Genomic DNA, 22,100 nt, shown 5'->3' with positions numbered 1-22,100 from the left:
TAAACAGGGATTAGAGGTCATTAAATGACATATGAAAAAACCATGTTACCCCTAGTAATGTATTAGAAGTTATTAAATAACATGTTAAAAGTAGGGGCACTGCTGGAAAAGATGTCAAAAAAGTCCCAAAAAGTCTCTCCCATAGGGACTTCTTCCTTTAGTCCCAAATACCTCATTTTAGTCCCTAAAAGTCCCTCCTGTTTCTTTCACATGGGACTAAAAGGGACTTTTTTTAGTCCCTAGAGCAAAAAGTCCCTCTAAAGAAACACCCCCTCATTCATTCACATATAGGTCTAACATTTGTTTTCATGCAAACTAGAGGGGATTTTGTAGACGAGTTAAAGCACCTACAGACCAAACTTGCTAACATGGGCCCTCGTATGCCTATGGACGCGTCCGGCCGCGTCCACGGACACTGATCGGACGCGTCTTATTTATAGCATTTTACATCCGCATTGTTTATATCTGAACCTTCATATTCATAAAATTCATGCAACTTTACATAAAGATAGTAGATTAAACACAGTTAATCGGATCGGATTACTTCGCTGAACAAAAAGGGCAGTTCGTCGGTAAATCCAAACTACAAACTACCTAAACATACTTAAAATATAATCGAAATGGAAAAGAACAGAGGAAATCATCATTTCCTCGCCGCCCCTTCCCCTTTCAGTCGTCCAAGCGGGTGTGCCCCTCCTCCGTATAGGCATCGGCGTGCGGTGCAGCGTCATCACCGTCATCATCGGAGCCGGAGGTGGAGGCGTCGCGGTCATCCTCGTCGGAGCTCCATCGCATGCTGGACAACATGCGGAGCAGACGGTCCTGCTCCTTCACATGGTGGGTCGCTTTTGCCTTCGCCGCCGCCTCTTTCGCTACCTCGCGCTTCGATAACTGGATGGCCAGTCGGAGGGTGTCGGCATTCTTGCGGCAGAGGCGACGCACATCCATCTCCGCTGTCGTCAGCAAGCAACGTAGGACGCATGCGAGGAGCGCGTCTTGGAGGTCGACCGATGCTCGAGGTTAAACATCGCGCGGCCAACGTCTCCCCCTTCACCCTCGCCCGTTGCCACTTGTGGCGGGTTGCACGCGCCTCGGACTCTGGCGTCCTCGTGCGCCCCATCCCCGACGCGGGCAAGAGGACCCAACAATGGTCGGGCACCGCTTCCGGAGCAGAAAGTGATGGAGGTGGGCGACGTACCTAAGTGGAGCGGGCCGGCCAGAGTTGCACGCCTCGCGGGAAGGGCCTCTGACGTCATCACGCTCCGTCGACGAGCAATGGGCCGGAAGGATGAATATCCACCGCCATCGGGGCCGCCTTGGTCCTGCAGGGACCAGCACAACGCGATGCAGAGGGCCACCTTCTCCACATCGACGTTTGATCCATGGAGCTGCTTCCATCGCCGACAAGCAGATTGGAGGGTGAGGGATTGGAAGTGGAGTGGACGGAGAGTGAAGTGTCGGATATCTAGGGTTTCCAAAATGGGGTATTTGTGGGGTCCGTGGTGGGCTGAGTTGACGTGGCGGGAGTGCCCGGAGACGCCCGGGCTCCCCCATATCCGCCCCATATTTGGGATAGATATGAGGGGTGTCGGTCAGCCCGGGCGTTTGAGGCCCATTTAGGGCATCCGTGTGGGTCGATTTTTCATGACCGGACGCTGACGGACAGCGTGCCCGGGCGTTTGAGACGGGTACAAGGGGTACGGTTGTAGATGCTCTTACACCAACCATGCACACGTCTCATACCAGGACTCACCTGACAAATCTCTCATGTGTCAGCGTCCTCTCGTGTGTGAAGCAGTTACCATGCATTCATGCCGCTCAAAAGCACAAGCATCACATTCATGCCAGTCTAGAGCGGATGTGGCCTTTGCATTGGCACGACATCCGAGAGCATCGCCTACGACATGTCCCAGTCTTCATGTTTGTTCAATGCCAATGTGACGTGAGTGGACAGGACAACGTAAAATATCTACATCAAGAAAGGCAGCTCGTTTGTGTGCGTGCGAGCAAATTACATGCATGTGATACGTCCCAAACGTATCTATTATTTCTGCTTGTTACATGATCTTTTGGATGACACTGTTATATGTTTTGCTACATTTTTATATCATTTTACACATATTTGGACTAACCTACTAACTCAGTGCACCTAGTGCGAGTTTATGTCTGCTGATGTCTATTTTGCAAGGGCTTTTACCCAATTTTCCGAAGCCCGAAAAAAATCCAGAAAAAATATATAAAAAATCAACGAAACAGAAGCTTCCGGATCAGCGAAGATGGGCCACAGGGGGCCAGGAGCCTCCCAAGCAGCGTGCTGGCACGACCAGGCCCTAGGCCGCGCCAGGAGGTCTCATGGGTGGGTCCCACCTCCTCCGGTGCCCTCCTTTGGCCTATATTTAGAGTCCCGAGAGGAAACCCTCGCAGACTTTCTGGTATCGCGAATTTCTCCATCATCCGCTGCCACATCGCTTCCGAGATCGGGAGCGTCAGGAGACCCCTTCCCGGCACCTTGCTGGAGGGAGGATTGACCTCCGGGAGCTTCTCCAATGCCTTGGACGCTTCCCGGACGTGCCGTGAGTAGTCCTCCTTGGACCATGAGTCCATGACCAGTAGCTATGTGATGTCGTCTCTCCGATCTTGTGCTTCAATGGTTAGTCCTTGTGAGCTGCCCTACATGATCAACGCATCTATGTAATTCTCTTGCTATTGCTATGCTCGGTTTGTTGGGATCCGACGGATTATGAGATTATGTTCAGATTGTTATGAGTTATATTTTTGATTATCCTTTTATATTATGTTCCTTAGTGATTCATGCATGTTCTTTGTTGCTATTTATTGCTTTGGCCAAGTAGTAGATTGTAACTCCAAGAGGGAGCGTTATGCAAGATTGTGGGTTCATGCCCCTCGATGTCTAGCTTGAGTGACAGAAACATGAGACTAGGGGATGTGCTTGTTGTCACCAGGGAGAAAACAACGATGGTTGTGACCACGGTTGCAAGGATTGTTTACCTTACACATAGTTCGTTAATGCAGTTGTCTGTTGCTTTGAGTTTACACTTTGGGTGGGGCTCGCAACTTAATACCGGAGAGATGTTCTGGATAGATATCTCAAGGTGGATGATTAGTAAGTAGATGCTGATGAATAAACAGTCTGCTTGTCTTGGCATACTGCCCATTACTATTGAACCTCTAACTATCAAATAACATAATTAGCATTGCGGTGCGGTCATAATTCTGTCAATTGCCCAACTGTGATTTGTTTACCCAAGCATAGTTGTTTATCATATTTTGGGAGAGAGACATCACTAGTGAACATCATGTGACTCCGGTCCATATCACCATCATTGTTTACACCTCCATCATTTACCACTTCTATTTACTTTTCCGTTGCAATCACTATTAGTTTGCCGCTTGTGTTTTGATCCTTTGCAAACTACAAGGCCGGAGAGATTGACAACCTCTCTGTACTCGTTGGGAGCAAAGTTATTTGTAGTGTGACTTCACTAGTTAGGCTTATGGAAAACTGCACTCTTAGTTCACTGCTTGGGGAAGGCCGCTTTACCACGCCCGTGGTAGAGAAGTCTCCTCCACCTACTGAATATATCCCATTCAAAATACCACTCGGGATAATTGAAATAATTAGGAATGATTGTTATGCAGGAGATGGAACAGTCAATCCTAGTATTCATTTGTTGCAACTTACAAAACTTTGTGAGTTGTTTACGATTTCAGGTTTGACAAGAAATGGAGTCATGAGGAAATTATTTGCCTTGTCACTAAATGGAAAATCATTGGTACGGTATAGGCTACTAGATGATTCTCACCTACGGGATTGGGAAGAGATTCAATCTCCCTTCTACTCCAAGTTTTATCCTCTTCATGAAGTCCATGTGGGTCATGGTAACAATGCTTTATGTGATATTTATATTGTTGAGTTTATTCATGATCTCACTGAAAATTATTATGAGAAGGGAACATATGCTTATAGATATTTCAATAATATCAAGTTCCCTCTCTTTATGTTGAAGGTTTTGAAGCTGCACTTGTTTTTTCTTCCTATGCTTATTGCTTTATGCTTCAATGAATTATTCTATTGCAATATTCCTATGCAGAGGAAGCATGTTAGACTTAAATGTGTTTGGTATTTGCTTCATGATGCTCTCTTTTGTTCTACAACTCTTATTCCTACGAGAGCATCGTTAAAATCTTAAGCCTATCTTTATGGCTATAAAGAAAGACCTCTAGGGAGACAACCCTTGTTATATTTACTTTGAGTTTTTACTTTCAGTTTTAGTGGCCTTGATGCTTGTTACTACTGTAGCAACATAATTTTATCTTTATTTTTAAGCTTTGTGCCAAGTTTTAGCCTCCGATTGCAAGAAAGTTCAAAAATTGTGACATGCTGTCCAGGAACAGATTCTGTCTACTTCACGGAAATATTCGCCAAAAATCACCAGATCATATTTTTGATCTGAATTGTTTTTACAACATGCTCTATATAATTTCCTTTCTAGCATTTGTTCTAAGTTTTTTGATTCGATTTGCAGAAGTGCCTCGAATAAATTATTTACTACATGATGTTCTGTTTTTCACAGATTCTGCCTTGTTTTGCGTTTTCATTGTTTTGCAAATCCTAAGCTTACTTTTTATTTGCAAAAACCTTTTGTCAATTATGAGAATAAGTATCTTTTCATGAAAATCGTTATTTCCAGCAGGCAATGAATTATTTTATTAAGGGAACTAACCACTCTAACCAGCTTATGATGAGTTTTGTATGAAGGGAGTTTTCAATTATGCGATGGGAGAGATGATGAAAGAAGATACAGGAGTGTAAAGCACTCAAGCTTGGGGATGCCCCCATGCACCCCAAGAAATATTCAAAGGATACTCAAGCGTCTAAGCTTGGGTATGCCCCCGTGCATCCCCTTCTCTATCAACAATCATCAGTTCGTCCATCTCCATGCTATATTTTTATCACTTCATATGATATGTGCTATGCTTGGAGCGTATCGCTATTTACTTTTTAGTTTGTTTTAGTTTTGCTTGCTGTTCATAACAAGTCGGAACCTAGCCTACCTTGTTTGGGAGAGACACACGCTCCATTCCACTCTAGAACACAACATAGGTTTTCGTGCTTATCTTTTTGTGTGTTCTTCATCTTTTCGTAGCTACTGTCATGCTTAGCTCTTAGTTTTCATGATTATCTTTTTAAGAGCTATTATTTAGGTTGCTTTTGTAACTCTCTTGAGTTTTCATGCTTATCTTGTTTAGCGAGTTGGCTCATCGCACTGAGTTGTGTGTCTTGCATCAGTAGGTAATCGAGGTTGCTATTTAAGTATAGTAGTAACTTGCAATAGTTTTGAGGTATTGATTTGAGTAATGTTTGGACTATTGGTTCCAAGAGCTTGAGCCTATTAGTTATAGGTGTCATATTTTGGGAAATCCATGTGTTTTTCAAAAACTAAAATTAGTTGAGAACTCTAGCTACTAAATTGATTGCTAACCTCTGGAGGGGTTGGAATATATAGAGTACCTTCACGTTACCATGAGTCGAGGATGCACAAGGATAACCAAACCCCCAAACACTCCTCCTCGGGGTACTTATCTCTTTGTGAATTTCCTAACTAGATAGAGAGTTACCAATAATAAGTGTATGAGTTCTTCAAACTAATGTGAGTATTAGATTGTTGGCACTTCCACCATCCATATTTTGCTAGCCTCTTCGGTACCGTGCATTACTCTTTCTCACCTTGAGAGTTGGTGCAAACTTCGCTGGTGCATCCAAATCCATGACATGATACACTCTGTCATACATAAGCCTCATTATATCTTTTCTCAAAACAGCCACCATACCTTCCTATTAAGGCATTTCCATAGCCTTTCCGAGATACATTGCCATGTAACATCCATCATCTCATGACTTGATCTTCATATCATACATGCTTTTTCTTGATCGTAGAGCCGCATGCTAGTTGGGCCTTGCTCTTATTACTGCTACATGACGCGCTAGTATCATTGCCTATCCTACTACACTCGCAGAGGCATACATTTGCATAAATGATGATAGTTTTCACTTGTCTTTATGTTGAGTACTTCTTATAAAGTGTGATGATTTTTCTTTTTATTCATGTAAAACATAGAGTGTTGCCCTTAAGTGAGGAAAAGATCCCAAAGTGGACAAAAGAAAAGATCCCAAAGAGGACAAATGAGAGATAAAAAGAAAGAGCCAAAGAGGCCACAAAATATAAAAAAATAAAAAAAAATAAAAAGAGAGAAGGGGGCAACACTACTATTCCTCTTGAAAGATCCACACTCGCACTCCATTGCTATATTGGTACTGCATAGAGATTATCATTCATGCATAACTATGTGGGGACCCTTACAATATAGAACTTGGTTTGCATATTCCAATGAAGAGCCTCCTCAAATGAGCTCTAGGTCTTCATGAGAAAACAAGTTGGATGCACTCGCACTAGTTCCATTGGAGAGCTTACCTTAGCTCATATGTGCATCCGTTACATGGCAATCCCTACTCCTCACATCATATCTATCATTTGGCTTTCTCTCGCCTATGGTTGTCCTCATTGATGTGAGCCTTTCACACCTTTTTCTGTAACATCCCAAAATTATAAATTTTGGAATGTTAATATAATTATTAGATTGATTGTTTGTTTGTTTGCTGAGTGATTGAAACTTGTGTGAAATTTGAAACTTTTCGAAACTTTCGAATGAGAGGGAATAAAATGACTTTCCCCTTCTCCGGTGAATTCAAATTAAAGCTTTTAAAAGCAACGAGAGAAGATGACATGACTTCTTCAATTATAAATAATTTGAACGGAGATGTTTGCACTCGAATTTCCTTGCATTTCCATTTGTTTTTCTTCGTGCAACAAAATGCCGGGAAATGCATTCTGTCAAACAGAAAAGAGCGGAGGAACATGACCCTCAAATACCCGGGCATTTTGAATGTTATTTGCAACCTCAAACTTAGAGGATCATTTGAAAATTATTTGCAAAAAGAAATAATGCTTTTAGGGATTTTTGGAAAAACATTTTTTCTGAAGTTTTATTTTTGCCGTGGAAAAATGCCCATCATCTATATTTTATTTTTCTGATAATTTTAGTATATAAAAACTCTTTATTCTGAATTGATTTGATTTCCTTTTTAACGTTTTAGTTTCCTAGTTTTGAAAATAGGAAGGAGATCACTTTTATTAGGAAATAGGAGCTAGCCCATTAAGAGCTTTCCAAATTTGGCCCAACAGAGGATCATCTTCTTCCTCCTCTCTCCCTCACGTCACAGGAAGTTTCCTTCCATGGAGAAGAGAATCCCCACCTCCGGGATTCGCGAAGCCCTTTCCTTCCCGGCGCCTCCCACCACCCCTATAAGAACGCCCTCCTCTCCTCGTTCCATTTTCCCCATCACCTCGCCTTCTCCCTGCTCGTAGCCACGGTGCCACCATCCTCATCTTCCTGTCAAGAACGGAGTACAGTAGGTCTCGTGGCGCTTCCCCATCACCCCTGCCGAGCCTCTCCAGTGCCCCACCCCCTGCCGTGCTACTCCTCCGTCGATTCCCCACCCCGCCGGCGACCTCCCCACCTCGCCGGAGCAGCTACCTTGCCGGAGTTCTTCCTCTGTGTCACCCATGGTGAGATTCACGAAATCCCGTATTGCAGTTTTTTCAGAAAATTGCAATCTTAGAAAATTCATATCTATTAGTCTATAACTCCGAATTAGGTGATTATTTTTGCGTTGGATCAAAAATTTTATGAAGTTTCTGTAGATATATAATTTGTCTATGTTTGGATTTATAAAAATTGAGTTAGATCAGATTTGAATTAAAGCTTGTTTTGCTTATTCCGGGAGTTTAAAAATAGCTTTTAATTTGATTCTTTTTTCTGCTGCTTCCTATTGATCATATATTTCAGTAGTTTAAGTTTCAATTGTTTTAAAATATTTTTAATTGGGTTTTTTACCAAAACAGATTCTGTTTTAGTTCTTTTAGGATTATATCTATTTCTTTTTCTATATTTGTTTTTAAATTAATTTCTTTTATATTTCAGAAAGTTTATGTTTAGTTTCTGTTAGTTAAACAGTAGGTTCTCAACAAGTTTTTATTTTTATTTTATTTTTTATCATGAAATCAATTCTAGTTCCCTGATAACTTGCAATTGGTTTCTCCACGGTTTCAAATCCCGTTTGGAAATACTTTTAAATAGTTTTGTGAAAAAAAATACTTTATTTTATCTTAGTTAAACTTATATCTTAGTTCCTTGTTATTATTTTCTGTTGGACAAAAACCATTTAGTGTTTGATGTAGTAGAAGACTCCCTAGTCTTATTTGAAGTTTCTTTCGGATTCTTATTCGCTCTCTCTCTTTTGTTTTGATTGCTAGAATGATTGCTAGTATGAGTGCTTATGTGAATGATGTGTTTGTTATATAGATTTCATCGGAGAGTGACGAGTAGTCTATCAAATTATTTTCTCGAGGAATTCTTCTTCGTCAACATCACAGGCAAGTCACTTTGATCATACTATTACCTATGTTTTATGCATTGTAGTTCTACCATCCTATGCCCATTTGCATGCTGCCTAGGTACTTGGAAACTTTAGCATAAGTTGTAGTATCATGTGGTAGGCACACAACAACCCCTATACTTGGCCCCGGGACGACAATTTCTTAATGCTATGCTTGTGTAGACGGGTTATCGGTTGAGTGTATACCACGAGTGATGCGAGGTTGATATAATAATCAAGACCGGACTAAGACAAGATTTTCAAGACCTCGGACGCAATGCAACACTGGGTGAAGGACGGTTGACCGGCTCCCTGGAAAACCCAGTGGATGCCCGGGATGCTGGAGAGGCCATGTCATCCTGCGGAAAGCTTCACCCAGGCTCAAAGAGACGGATGGATATTTTCAAGACCCAAGGCTTACCTGCACAGCCACAAGTCATTATGGGCTCTGGCTTGGTTGGACAACGCGGCGACTCTGGACAGGCGGTGCTAGCAGATGTAGACGAACGGTAGGAATGGATGGGCACCGACAGGGATTCAGAGGGACCCGTTGAAAGACCATGTTTTGATCATCCGGTCTTCAAACACCCTGAAGTGCGAGGACAAACCCGGAGGCGATCAAATCTTGTGGGGAACGTGTGCGAAACTCTGCAGAGTACTCAAACCTAATCGATTAGCCGTGTCCACGGTCATGGACAACTTGAGCCAAAGGAACTGAAGTTATCTGGATTTCTCAACACCATTAAATATATTTGATGAGGGTAACTATTGACAACTCGGGTACGAGAATTGGTTGGCGGAACCATCTCGTTAACAACCAACTATGTAGTAACATTTTGCTTTTAGCCCTTTCTTGATGTAGGAGAAAACTTTCTTTTCGCTAAAAACTTATAGCCCCACCTGCCATATATGCATATAGTATAGATGATTGCTTTTCACCCCTCTCTTATGTGACTTGCCGGCATATTCAATATGCTGACCTACACGGCTGCACCGTCTTATGTTGCAGATATTTTCTTCGACGAGTAAGAGTACGATTCAGGGTTACGGTCTACACTCAACTTGCCGTTGGTGTTTATTGGGACTCCACTCCCTTGACTGCTTCCACTGAGATATTTAAGGTATATATCAGTTTTACGCTATTTACATGTGATTGCACTTTGATATATACATTGATGTACTGTGTGTGCCAGCATACTGATCCAGGGATGGCACAGAAACACAGAGGCTTGACTCGTCTTGAGTCGGGTCGCTACATTTTCTTTTCCTTCCCCATCATTATTCTAGTTGCCATCCTAAGTGCCAACATATCTTGCTTACGCTCATCCATTGCATGAGTGATCAAAGTCGAAAGGGAGAGGATCATTTTGACTTGTGCCTGACTAGTGGTCCGGGGATGAGTCAAAATAAGATTCCGAAGGAGACTAAGTCTGAGGTTTAGTAGATTGAGTTCTCAATTAAAAAATATTTTATGATCTCTACCCATCTCCCACTTCTAGCACGCAAACACTATTTGGAGACATTTGAGTCACGGACAGCGAGAGCTCTTGCACCTTTATGTTCTTACTTTGCTAAATGAAATACTAGATATAGACTCTTGCTTGTTATTGTCTTGACTTGAATTGCATATCTCACTTGATTTAATTTGAAGTTCTTATATGCGTGTTAGCATGTCACCACATAAATTATTGTGTTATCATTTATCTACTCAAGGACGAGCCAAAATTAAGCTTGGGGATGTTGATACATCCCAAACGTATCTATAATTTCTGCTTGTTCCATGATCTTTTGGGTGACATTGTTATATGTTTTGCTTTACTTTTATATCATTTTACACATATTTGGACTAACCTACTAACTCAGTGCACCCAGTGCCAGTTTCTGTCTGCTGATGTCTATTTTGCACGGGGTTTTACCCAATTTTTCGAAGAACGAAAAATTTCCAGAAAAAATAAATAAAAAATCAGCGAAACAGAAGCTTCCGGATGAGTGAAGATGGGCGAGAGGGGGGCCAAGGGCCTCCCAGGCGGCCTGCTGGCGCGGCCAGGCCCTAGGCCGTGCCAGGAGGTCACCTGGGTGGGTCCCACCTCCTCTGGTGCCCTCCTTTGGCCTATATTTAGAGTCCTGAGAGGAAATCCTCGCAGACTTTCTGGAATTGCGAATTTATCCATCGTTCCACCGCTGCAGCGCTTCCAAGATCGGGAGCTTGAGGAGACCTCTTCCCGGCACCTTGCCAGAGGGAGGATTGACCTCCGGGAGCTTCTCCACCGCCATGGACGCTTCCCGGACATGCCGTGAGTAGTCCTCCTTGGACCATGAGTCCATGACCAGTAGCTATGTGATGTCGTCTCTCCAATCTTGTGCTTCAATGGTTAGTCCTTGTGAGCTGCCCTACATGATCAAGGCATCTATGTAATTCTCTTGCTATTGCTACGCTCGGTTTGTTGGGATCCGATGGATTAGGATATTATGTTCAGATTGTTATGAGTTATATATTTGAGTATCCTTTTATATTATGTTCCTTACTGTTTCATGCATGTTCTCTGTTGCTATTTATTGCTTTGGCCAAGTAGTAAATTGTAACTCCAAGAGGGAGCGTTATGCATGATTGTGGGTTCATGCCCCTCGATGTCTAGCTTGAGTGACAGAAACATGAGACTAGGGGATGTGCTTGTTGCCACGAGGGAGAAAACAACGGTAGTTGTGACCACGGTTGCAAGGATTGTTTACCTTATACATAGTTCATTAATGTAGTTGTCCGTTTCTTTGAGTTTACACTTTGGGTGGGGCTCGCAATTTAATACCGGAGATATGTTCTAGATAGATATCTCAAGATGGATGATTAGTAAGTAGATGCTGATGAATAAACAGTCTTCTTGTCTTGGCGTACTGCCCATTACTATTGAACCTCTAACTATCAAGTAGCATAATTAGCATTGCGGTGCGATCAAAATTCTGTCAATTGCCCAACTGTGATCTGTTTGACAAAGCATGGTTGTTTATCGTCTTTTGGGAGAGAGACATCAGTAGTGAACATCACGTGACTCCGGTCCATATCACCATCATTGTTTACACTTCCATCATTTACCACTTCCATTTACTTTTCCGTTGCAATCACTATTACTTTCCCGCCTGTGTCTTTATCCTTTGAAAACTACAAGGCCGGAGAGATTTACAACCTCTCTGGACTCGTTTGGAGCAAAGATATTTGTTGTGTATGCAGGTCCACGTGTTCTGCTAGCGCCAGGGTGGAAGACACCTACTTTTTGAGCCTAGGAGTCCTCGTGGTTCGATAAACCTTACAGTCTCCGTGTAAGGGAAATGTGCTACTGACTACATCTCCGCCTTCCACTTGGGGTAACCAACAAGGGGCGATAAGTATATCCATCAATTCGTCATCAACATGTTGGCCAAGAAACCCACAACGGGGGGGGGGGCCTTGACACACCCCGCTGCATAGCGAGACCGACATCCACTATTCAAAGAAGGACACACCCAACACAAACCAGACGACCCCACCACTCCGCTTCACATCCTCCTCCATGCATGATACGTCCATTTTGCATCATGTTTTCACGTTGATATTTATCGCTTCTTTGGCTGTTATTTCACTTCACGGTACTATTCTTATGCCTTTTCTCTCTTATTTTGCAAGGTTTACATGAAGCGGGAGACTACCGGCAACTGGAATTCTGGCCTGAAAGTAGAGCAAAGTTGAGATACCTATTCTGCGCAACTCCAAACGCCGTGAAAATCAACGGAGATTTTTTTCCCAATTTATAAAAAATACTGGGCCGAAGAAGTGCCAGAGGGGCGCCAGGGGGTGGCCATAAGCCTGCACGGCGCGGCCACCCCCCAGGTTGCGCCATGGGGGCTTGTGGGCACCCTGCTGGCCTACTTGCCCCCCTCTTTTGCTATATGGAGGGTTTCGTCCAGAAAAAAAATCAGAAGGGAGATTTTTCGTGGTTTCGCCGCCGCCATGAGGCGGAACTTGAGCAGAACCAATCTAGAGCTCCCGCAGGACGATCCTGCTGGGGAAACTTCCCTTCCGGAGGGGGAAATCGTCACCATCGTCATCACCAACACTCCTCTCATCGGAGGGGACTCGTCTCCATCAACATCTTCATCAGCACCATCTCATCTCCAAACCCTAGTTCATCTCTTGTAACCAATCTCCGTCTCGCGACTCCGATTGGTACTTGTAAGGTTGCTAGTAGTGTTGATTACTCTTTGTAGTTGATGCTAGTTGGATTACTTGGTGGAAGAGTTTATGTTCAGATCCTTGATGCTACTCATTACACCTCTGATCATGATTATGATTATGCTTTGTGAGTAGTTACTTTTGTTCCTGAGGACATGGGATAAGTCATGCTAACAATAGTCATGTGAATTTGGTATTCGTTCGGTATTTTGATATGTTGTATGTTATTTTTCCTCTAGTGGTGTTATGTGAACGTCGACTACACAACACTTCACCATTATTTGGGCCTATAGGAAGATATTGGGAAGTAGTAAGTAGATGATGGGTTGCTAGAGTGACAGAAGCTTAAACCCTAGTTTATGCGTTGCTTCGTAAGGGGCTGATTTGGATCCACTAGTTTAATGCTATGGTTAGACTTTGTCTTATTTCTTCTTTCGTAGTTGCGGATGCTTGCGAGAGGGGTTAATCATAAGTGAGATGCTTGTCCAAGTAAGGGCAGTACCCAAGCGCCAGTCCACCCACATATCAAACTATCAAAGTAACGGACGCAAATCATATGAACATGATGAAACTAGCATGACAGAAATTCCCGTGTGTTCTTGGGAGCGTTTTTCCTCTTATAAGACTTTGTCCAGGCTTGTCCCTTGCTACAAAAGGGATTGGGCCACTTTTCTGCACCGTTGCTACTTTTGTTACTTGTTGTTGCTATGAATCATCTCACCACACAATCACTTGTTACCGACAATTTCAGTGTTTGCAGATTTTTCCTTGCTGAAAACCACTTGTCAGATCCTTCTGCTCCTCATTGGGTTCGACACTCTTCCTTATCGAAAGGACTACAATTGATCCCCTATACTTGTGGGTCATCAAGACTCTTTTCTGGTGCCATTGCCGGGGAGTGAAGCGCCTTTGGTAAGTGGAACTTGGTAAGGAAACATTCATATAGTGTGCTGAAATTTGTTGTCACTTGTCACTATGGATACTAATCCTTTGAGGGGCTTGTTCGGGGTATCTTCACCTCGAACAGAAGCACAAAGAGTTGCTCCTCAAGTTGCTGCACCTACTGAAAATATTTGCTTTGAATTTCCTTCGGGTATGCTTGGGAAACTGCTGGCTAATCCTTTTAGAGGAGATGGAACATCACATCCAGACTTGCATCTAATCTATGTAGATGAGGTTTGTGGTTTATTTAAGCTTGCAGGTGTGCCCGAGGATGAGGTCAAGAAGAAGGTCATTCCTTTATCTTTGAAGGATAAGGCGTTGACATGGTATAGGCTATGTGATGATACTGGATCATGGGACTACAATCGGTTGAAATTGGAATTTCATCAAAAGTTTTATCCTATGCATTTAGTACATCGTGATCGGAATTATATTTATAATTTTTGGCCTCCTAACAGAGAAAGCATCGCTCAAGCTTGGGGGAGGCTTAAATCAATGCTATATTCATGCCCCAATCATGAGCTCTCGAGAGAAATTATCATTCAGAACTTCTATGCTCGGCTTTCTCATGATGATCGCACCATGCTTGCCACTTCTTGCACCGGTTCTTTTATGAGGAGAGATATTGACTTCAAATGGAATTTATTGGAGAGAATTAAACGCAAATTTGAAGATTGGGAGCTTGAAGAAGGTAAGGAGTCAGGTATGAATTTCACTTTTGATTGCGTTAAATCCTTTGTTGAGACAAATACTTTTTGTGACTTTAGCGCTAAGTATGGACTTGACTCTGAGATAGTAGCTACATTGTGTGAATCCTTTGCTGCTCATATTGATCTCCCCAAAGAGAAGTGGTTTAAATATCATCCTCCATTAGAAGTCAATGTAGTTAAACCCACTCCAGTTGAAGAGAAAGTCATTGCCTATAATGATCCCGTGGTTCCCAGTGCTTACATTGAGAAACCACCTTTCCCTGTTAGGATATAGGATCATTCTAAAGCTTCAACTGTGATACGTAGAGGCTATATTAGAACACCTACACCCCCTGAGCAAATTAGAGTTGAACCTAGCGTTGCTATCATCAAAGATCTTCTGTCTGGAGAAGTTGAGAGACATAATATTAACTTCTGTGAAGACGTTGCTAGAATTGCTAAACCTCACGTTAGAGACAAGCATAGGCCTGTTGTTGGCATGCCTATGGTTTCTGTTAAGATAGGAGATCATTGTTATCATGGTTTGTGTGACTTGGGTGCTAGTGTTAGTGCAATATCTCAATCCCTATATGATGAAATCAAAGATGAGATTGCACCTGTTGAGACAGAACCTATTGATGTCACTATTCAGCTTGCCAATATATATACTATCTGGCCTGTGGGAATTGTTAGGGATGTTGAAGTCTTGTGTGGTAAAACAAAGTATCCTGCTGATTTCCTCGTTCTTGCTACCGCACAAGATAGCTTCTGTCCCATCATATTTGGTAGACCTTTTCTCAATACTGTCAATGCTCATATTGATTGTGAGAAGCAAACTGTCACTGTTGGCTTTGAAGGCGTGTCACATGAGTTCAATTTCTCCAAGTTCGGTAGACAACCTCATGAAAAGGAGTTGCCTAGTAGGGATGAAACTATTGCCTTAGCTTCTATTGCCGTGCCTCCTACTGATCCCTTAGAGCAATACTTGCTTGAGCATGAAAATGATATGCACATGGATGAAAGGGATGAAATAGAAAGAGTTGTCTTAGAACAATATCCTATCCTTAAGAATAACTTGCCCGTTGAACTGCTTGGGGATCCACCTCCACCAAAGGGTGATCCTATGTTCGAGCTTAAACAGTTGCCTGATACTCTTAAGTATGCCTATCTTGATGAAAAGGAGATATATCCTGTTATTATTAGTGCTAGCCTCTCGGAGCATGAAGAAAAGAAGTTAGTAAAAACTCCGAGGAAGCACCGTGCTGCTATAGGATATACTCTTGATGATCTTAAGGGCATTAGTCCCGCTCTATGCCAGCACAAGATCAAAACTGATCCTGAATTCAAACCAGTTGCTGATCATCAAAGGAGATTGAATCCTAAGATGAAAGAAGTAGTGAGAAAATAAATACTAAAGCTCCTGGAAGCGGGTATCATCTATCTTGTTGCTCATAGCGATTGGGTGAGTCCGGTGCATTGCGTCCTTAAGAAGGGAGGCATTACCGTTGTCCCTAATGATAAGGATGAATTGATCCCACACAGGATTATTACTGGCTATAGGATGGTGATCGATTTTAGGAAATTGAATAAAGCCACTAGGAAAGATCATTACCCTTTGCCTTTTATCGACCAAATGCTTGAAAGGCTATCTAAACACACACACTTCTGCTTTCTAGACGGTTATTCTGATTTCTCCCAAATACCAGTTACACAATCTAATCAGGAGAAAACCACTTTCACCTGCCCTTTCTGTACCTTTGCTTATAGACATATGACTTTTCGCTTATGTAATGCACCAGCCACCTTTCAAAGATGTATGATGGCTATATTCTCTGACTTCTGTGAAAAGATTGTCGAGGTTTTCATGGATGACTTCTCCGTTTACGGGTCTTCCTTTGATGATTGCCTCAGCAACCTTGATCGAGTCTTACAGAGATGTAAAGACACCAATCTTGTCTTGAATTGGGAGAAGTGCCACATTATGGTTAATGAAGGCATCGTCTTAGGACATAAAATTTCTGAAAGAGGTATTGAAGTCGATAAGGCTAAGGTTGATGCAATCGTGAAAATGCCATACCTCACAGATATCAAAGGTATAAGAAGTTTCCTTGGTCATTCTGGTTTCTATAGAAGGTTCATCAAAGACTTCTCTAAGATTTCTAGGCCTCTTACCAATCTCTTGCAAAAGGATATTACTTTTGTTTTTGACGATGATTGTGAGGAAGCCTTCGAAATACTTAAGAGGGCTTTGATAACTGCACCTATTGTTCAACCACCTGATTGGAACTCACCTTTTGAGATCATGTGTGACGCTAGCGATTATACTGTTCGTGTTGTTCTAGGGCAAAGAGTTGATAAGAAGTTGAATGTTATTCACTACACTAGTAAAACTCTAGACACTGCACATAGAAACTATGCTACTACGGAGAAGGAATTTTTAGCAGTCGTGTTTGCATGTGAAAAGTTCAGGTCTTACATAGTTGATTCCAAAGTCACTATTTACACTGATCATGCTGCTATTAAGTACCTCATGGAGAAGAAGGACGCTAAACCTAGACTTATCAGATGGGTTCTCTTGCTACAAGAATTTGATCTGCACGTTGTTGACAGAAAGGGTGCTGATAACCCAGTAGCGGATAACTTGTCTAGGTTGGAGAACGTTCTTGATGACCCACAACCTATTGATGATAGCTTTCCCAATGAGAAACTGAATGTCATCAATGCTTCACGTAGTGCACCGTGGTATGCTGATTATGCAAACTATATCGTTGCCAAATATATACCACCTAGTTTCACGTACCAGCAAAAGAAGAAATTCTTCTTTGACTTGAGACACTACTTTTGGGATGATCCTCACCTTTATAAGGAAGGCGTAGATGGTGTTATTAGACGTTGTGTACCTGAACATGAACAGGGACAGATCCTACAGAAGTGTCACTCTGAGGCCTACGGAGGACACCATGCGGGAGACAGAACTGCACACAAGGTATTGCAATTAGGTTTCTATTGGCCCACTCTCTTCAAGGATGCCCGTAAGTTTGTCTTGTCTTGTGACAAATGTCAAAGAATAGGCAATATTAGCAAACGTCAGGAAATGCCTACGAACTATTCACTTGTTATTGAACCATTTGATGTCTGGGGCTTTGATTATATGGGACCTTTTCCCAAATCCAACGGGTATACTCACATCTTAGTTGCTGTTGATTACGTCACTACGTGGGTAGAAGCTATCCCCACTAGTAGTGCTGATCACAACACCTCTATCAAGATGCTGAAAGAAGTGATCTTCCCTAGATTTGGAGTCCCTAGATATCTAATGACCGACGGTGGTTCACACTTCATTCATGGTGCTTTCCGTAAAACGCTTGCTAAGTACGATGTCAACCATAGAATTGCGTCTCCCTATCACCCTCAGTCGAGTGGTCAAGTAGAGCTAAGTAATAGAGAGATTAAACTAATTCTGCAAAAGATTGTCAACAGGTCTAGAAAGAATTGGTCTAAGAAGCTCGATGATGCACTGTGGGCTTATAGAATTGCCTAAAAAAATCCCATGGGCATTTTTCCGTACAAAATGGTGTACGGTAAAGCATGTCATTTACCTCTTGAGCTAGAACATAAAGCTTATTGGGCAATCAAAGAGCTCAACTTTGATTTCAAACTTGTCGGTGAGAAGAGGTTATTTGATACTAGCTCGCTTGATGAGTGGAGAAATCATGCATATGAGAATGCCAAGCTGTTCAAAAAGAAGGTTAAGAGGTGGCACAATAAGAGGATACAAAAGCGTGAGTTCAATGTAGGTGATTATGTCTTGCTATATAACTCTCGTTTAAGATTCTTTGCAGGCAAGCTCCTCTCTAAATGGGAAGGTCCCTATGTTGTTGAGGAAGTATATCGTTCCGGTGCTATCAAGATCAACAACACGGAAGGTAATTGTCCGACAGTGGTAAATGGGAAGAGAATCAATCATTATATCTCAGGTACTCCCATAAATGTTGAAAGCAATATCATCAATACCATAACTCCGGAGGAATACCTAAGGGATGTTTGTCAGCCTGTTTCAAACTCCGAAAACGAAGAGGTATGTGATTCGGTAAGAAAACAGAGTCCAAAACTTTTCCAATTGGAAATTTTCTTCGTTTTGGAATATTTGAAAAATACAAAAATTGGAAGTAGTCCGGAAAGTGCACGAGGAGGCGACAAGCGTGCACGGCGCGAGCCCACCCCTTGGTCACGCCGTGAGGGCTTGTGGCCACCTCGTGCGCCTCCCGGACTCTGTTTTCGTGCAGGGTACTCCTTCTGGTTTAAAAATAATAATTATATATACATTCGTTTGGTCTGACCCCGCATCACGCAGATTTCCTGTGTTTTTCGTTTCGAGCCTGTTTCTGTTGCAGATCTCCAAGGTATAAATCAAAGATTAATGGCCCTCTTGGAGTCAAAAATTGCAACAACTCCTCCACCATCACCACCAAAGGAAGACAACTGAGCATTGGTATGGGCAATCCCCTTGGCTTGTGCCAAGCTTGGGGGAGTTGCCCCGGTATCGTATCACCATCACATCTTTTGCCTTTACCTTTGTTTTAGTTTTCCTTTTCAGTTTTTTATTTCTCTAGTCGAGTAAAAGTCTTAGTGTTTTAGTTTTGAGTTTAGCTTTGTGTCACCCCCGATGTATTCTTGCTCGTGAGCCATATAATAAAGAGTGTCTTAGTTGAAGGGCTTTGCCTCTTGCCATGATCGAAAGAGTGAGAATAGAACAAAAGCATGAAAGATCATGTAATGATCTTATGGGAAGTGATGGCTTCACATATAAAAAGAATGAGGATTGAAACTTGTTGAGGGTAGGCAAACGTAGACCTTGGTCATTGGTTCAATTAATAGGAAGTGATAAAGAAGGAGAGGTTCACATATAAATATATCATCTCTGACACCATCTATGATTTTGAACATTCACTAAACTATTGCATGCCTAGAAGTAGAAGTTGGACAAGGAAGACAACATAATGAATTGTGATTGCTTGGCTCTGAACAATGTTATATGATTAGAGATCCCTTAGCATGTGACGATTGCTTCCACCTCACATTAGCCAAAACTCCCTCACCAAGTCGAGATACTACTTGTGCATCCATAAACCTTCAAACTAGTTTTGCCATGAGTGTCCACCATACCTGCCTATGGATTGAATAAGATCCCTCAAGTAAGTTGTCATTGGTGCAAGCAATAAAAGTTTCTCTCTAATATGTATGATCTATTAGTGTGTGGAAAATAAGCTTTGTACGAACCTGTGATGAAGAAGACATAAAAGCGACAGACTGCATAATAAAGTTCTTTATCACAGGGGGCAATATAAAGTGACGTTCCTCCGAACTAAGAGGACACGCATCCAAACCTCAAAAGTGCATGACAACCTCTGCTTCCCTCTGCGAAGGGCCTATCTTGTACCTTTACTTTTTTTTCCTTGAAAGAGTCATGGTGATCTTCACCAATTCCTTATTTCGCCTTTGTCTTGGCTACCGTTATATGCTTGGGAAATATCTATATTCATATGTCAACTTGGAGGTAAGTATCCATGAATTATTATTGTTGACATTACCCTTGAGGTAAGCAGTTGGGAGGCAAATATAAGCCCCTATCTTTCTCTGTGTTCAGCTGAAACTTTGATCTCATGAGTACCACGTGAGTTGTAGCAATTGTAGAGAACGAAAGAATGCTTGAGTATGTGGATTTGCTTTACAAGATCTTACTTGACTCATTCTGATGTTGTGATAAATTGCAATTGCTTCAATGACTAAAGGCTATCGGTTGTTACTTTTCGGTAAGGTTCTTGATGCATGCTTTACATTATGAAGGAATTATCACTTTAGCATGAGAGATTATATGTTGGTATTGTTGTTCTGATCATGATCATGATGCATGCATGTTCGTATCTTGTTTTGTTGACACCTCTCTCCCTAAACATGTGGACATATTTATTGAGCTTGGCTTTCGCTTGAGGACAAGCGAGGTCTAAGCTTGGGGGATTTCATACGTCCATTTTGCATCATGTTTTCACGTTGATATTTATCGCTTCTTTGGCTGTTATTTCACTTCACGGTACTATTCTTATGCCTTTTCTCTCTTATTTTGCAAGGTTTACATGAAGCGGGAGACTACCGGCAACTGGAATTCTGGCCTGAAAGTAGAGCAAAGTTGAGATACCTATTCTGCGCAACTCCAAACGCCGTGAAAATCAACGGAGATTTTTTTCCCAATTTATAAAAAATACTGGGCCGAAGAAGTGCCAGAGGGGCGCCAGGGGGTGGCCACAAGCCTGCACGGCGCGGCCACCCCCCAGGTCGCGCCATGGGGGCTTATGGGCACCCTGCTGGCCCACTTGCCCCCCTCTTTTGATATATGGAGGGTTTCGTCCAGAAAAAAAAATCAGAAGGGAGCTTTCTCGTGGTTTCGCCGTTGCCACGAGGCGGAAGTTGAGCAGAACCAATCTAGAGCTCCGGCAGGACGATCCTGCCGGGGAAACTTCCCTCCCGGAGGGGGAAATTGTCGCCATCGTAATCACCAACACTCCTCTCATCGGAGGGGACTCATCTCCATCAACATCTTCATCAGCACCATCTCATCCCCAAACCCTAGATCATCTCTTGTAACCAATCTCCATCTCGCGACTCCGATTGGTACTTGTAAGGTTGCTAGTAGTGTTGATTACTCTTTGTAGTTGATGCTAGTTGGATTACTTGGTGGAAGAGTTTATGTTCAGATCCTTTATGTTACTCATTACACCTCTGACCATGATTATGATTATGCTTTGTGAGTAGTTACTTTTGTTCCTGAGGACACGGGATAAGTCATGCTAATAATAGTCATGTGAATTTGGTATTCGTTCGGTATTTTGATATGTTGTATGTTGTTTTTTCCTCTAGTGGTGTTATGTGAACGTCGACTACATAGCACTTCACCATTATTTGGGCCTATAGGAAGACATTGGGAAGTAGTAAGTAGATGATGGGTTGCTAGAGTGACAGAAGCTTAAACCCTAGTTTATGCGTTGCTTCGTAAGGGGCTGATTTGGATCCACCAGTTTAATGCTATGGTTAGACTTTGTCTTATTTCTTCTTTCGTAGTTGCGGATTCTTGCGAGAGGGGTTAATCATAAGTGGGATGCTTGTCCAAGTAAGGGCAGTACCCAAGCACCGGTCCACCCACATATCAAACTATCAAAGTAACGAACGCGAATCATATGAACATGATGAAACTAGCATGACAGAAATTCCCGTGTGTCATTGGGAGCGTTTTTCATCTTATAAGACTTTGTCCAGGCTTGTCCCTTGCTACAAAAGGGATTGGGCCACTTTTTTGCACCATTGCTACTTTTGATACTTGTTGCTTTCTACGAATCATCTCACCACACAATGACTTGTTATCGACAATTTCAGTGCTTGCAGATTTTTCCTTGCTGAAAACCACTTGTCAAATCCTTCTGCTCCTCGTTGGGTTTGACACTCTTACTTATCGAAAGGACTACGATTGATCCCCTATACTTGTGGGTCATCAATGCACCATCTTCACCATGACCATGATGGTCAGGCTTAGCAGACTCATCAGAATTAGTAGGAGGGAGCTCAACCTCACGAACATCCGGAGGGACACCCGAGAGCATCTTCTGCCTCAGGTTAATCACCTCATGTGATGCAAGCTCATCGGTCTCAAGCAACTCCCATGGATACTGAGATGCCAAGGTGTCCTCAATTAACTTGA

The sequence above is a fragment of the Hordeum vulgare genome, chromosome 6H, assembly GCF_904849725.1.
Source record: "Hordeum vulgare subsp. vulgare chromosome 6H, MorexV3_pseudomolecules_assembly, whole genome shotgun sequence".
NCBI classification, from domain to species: domain Eukaryota; kingdom Viridiplantae; phylum Streptophyta; class Magnoliopsida; order Poales; family Poaceae; genus Hordeum; species Hordeum vulgare.
The sequence above is the reverse complement of the archived record's forward strand: the minus strand, read 5'-3'. Positions refer to the sequence as shown.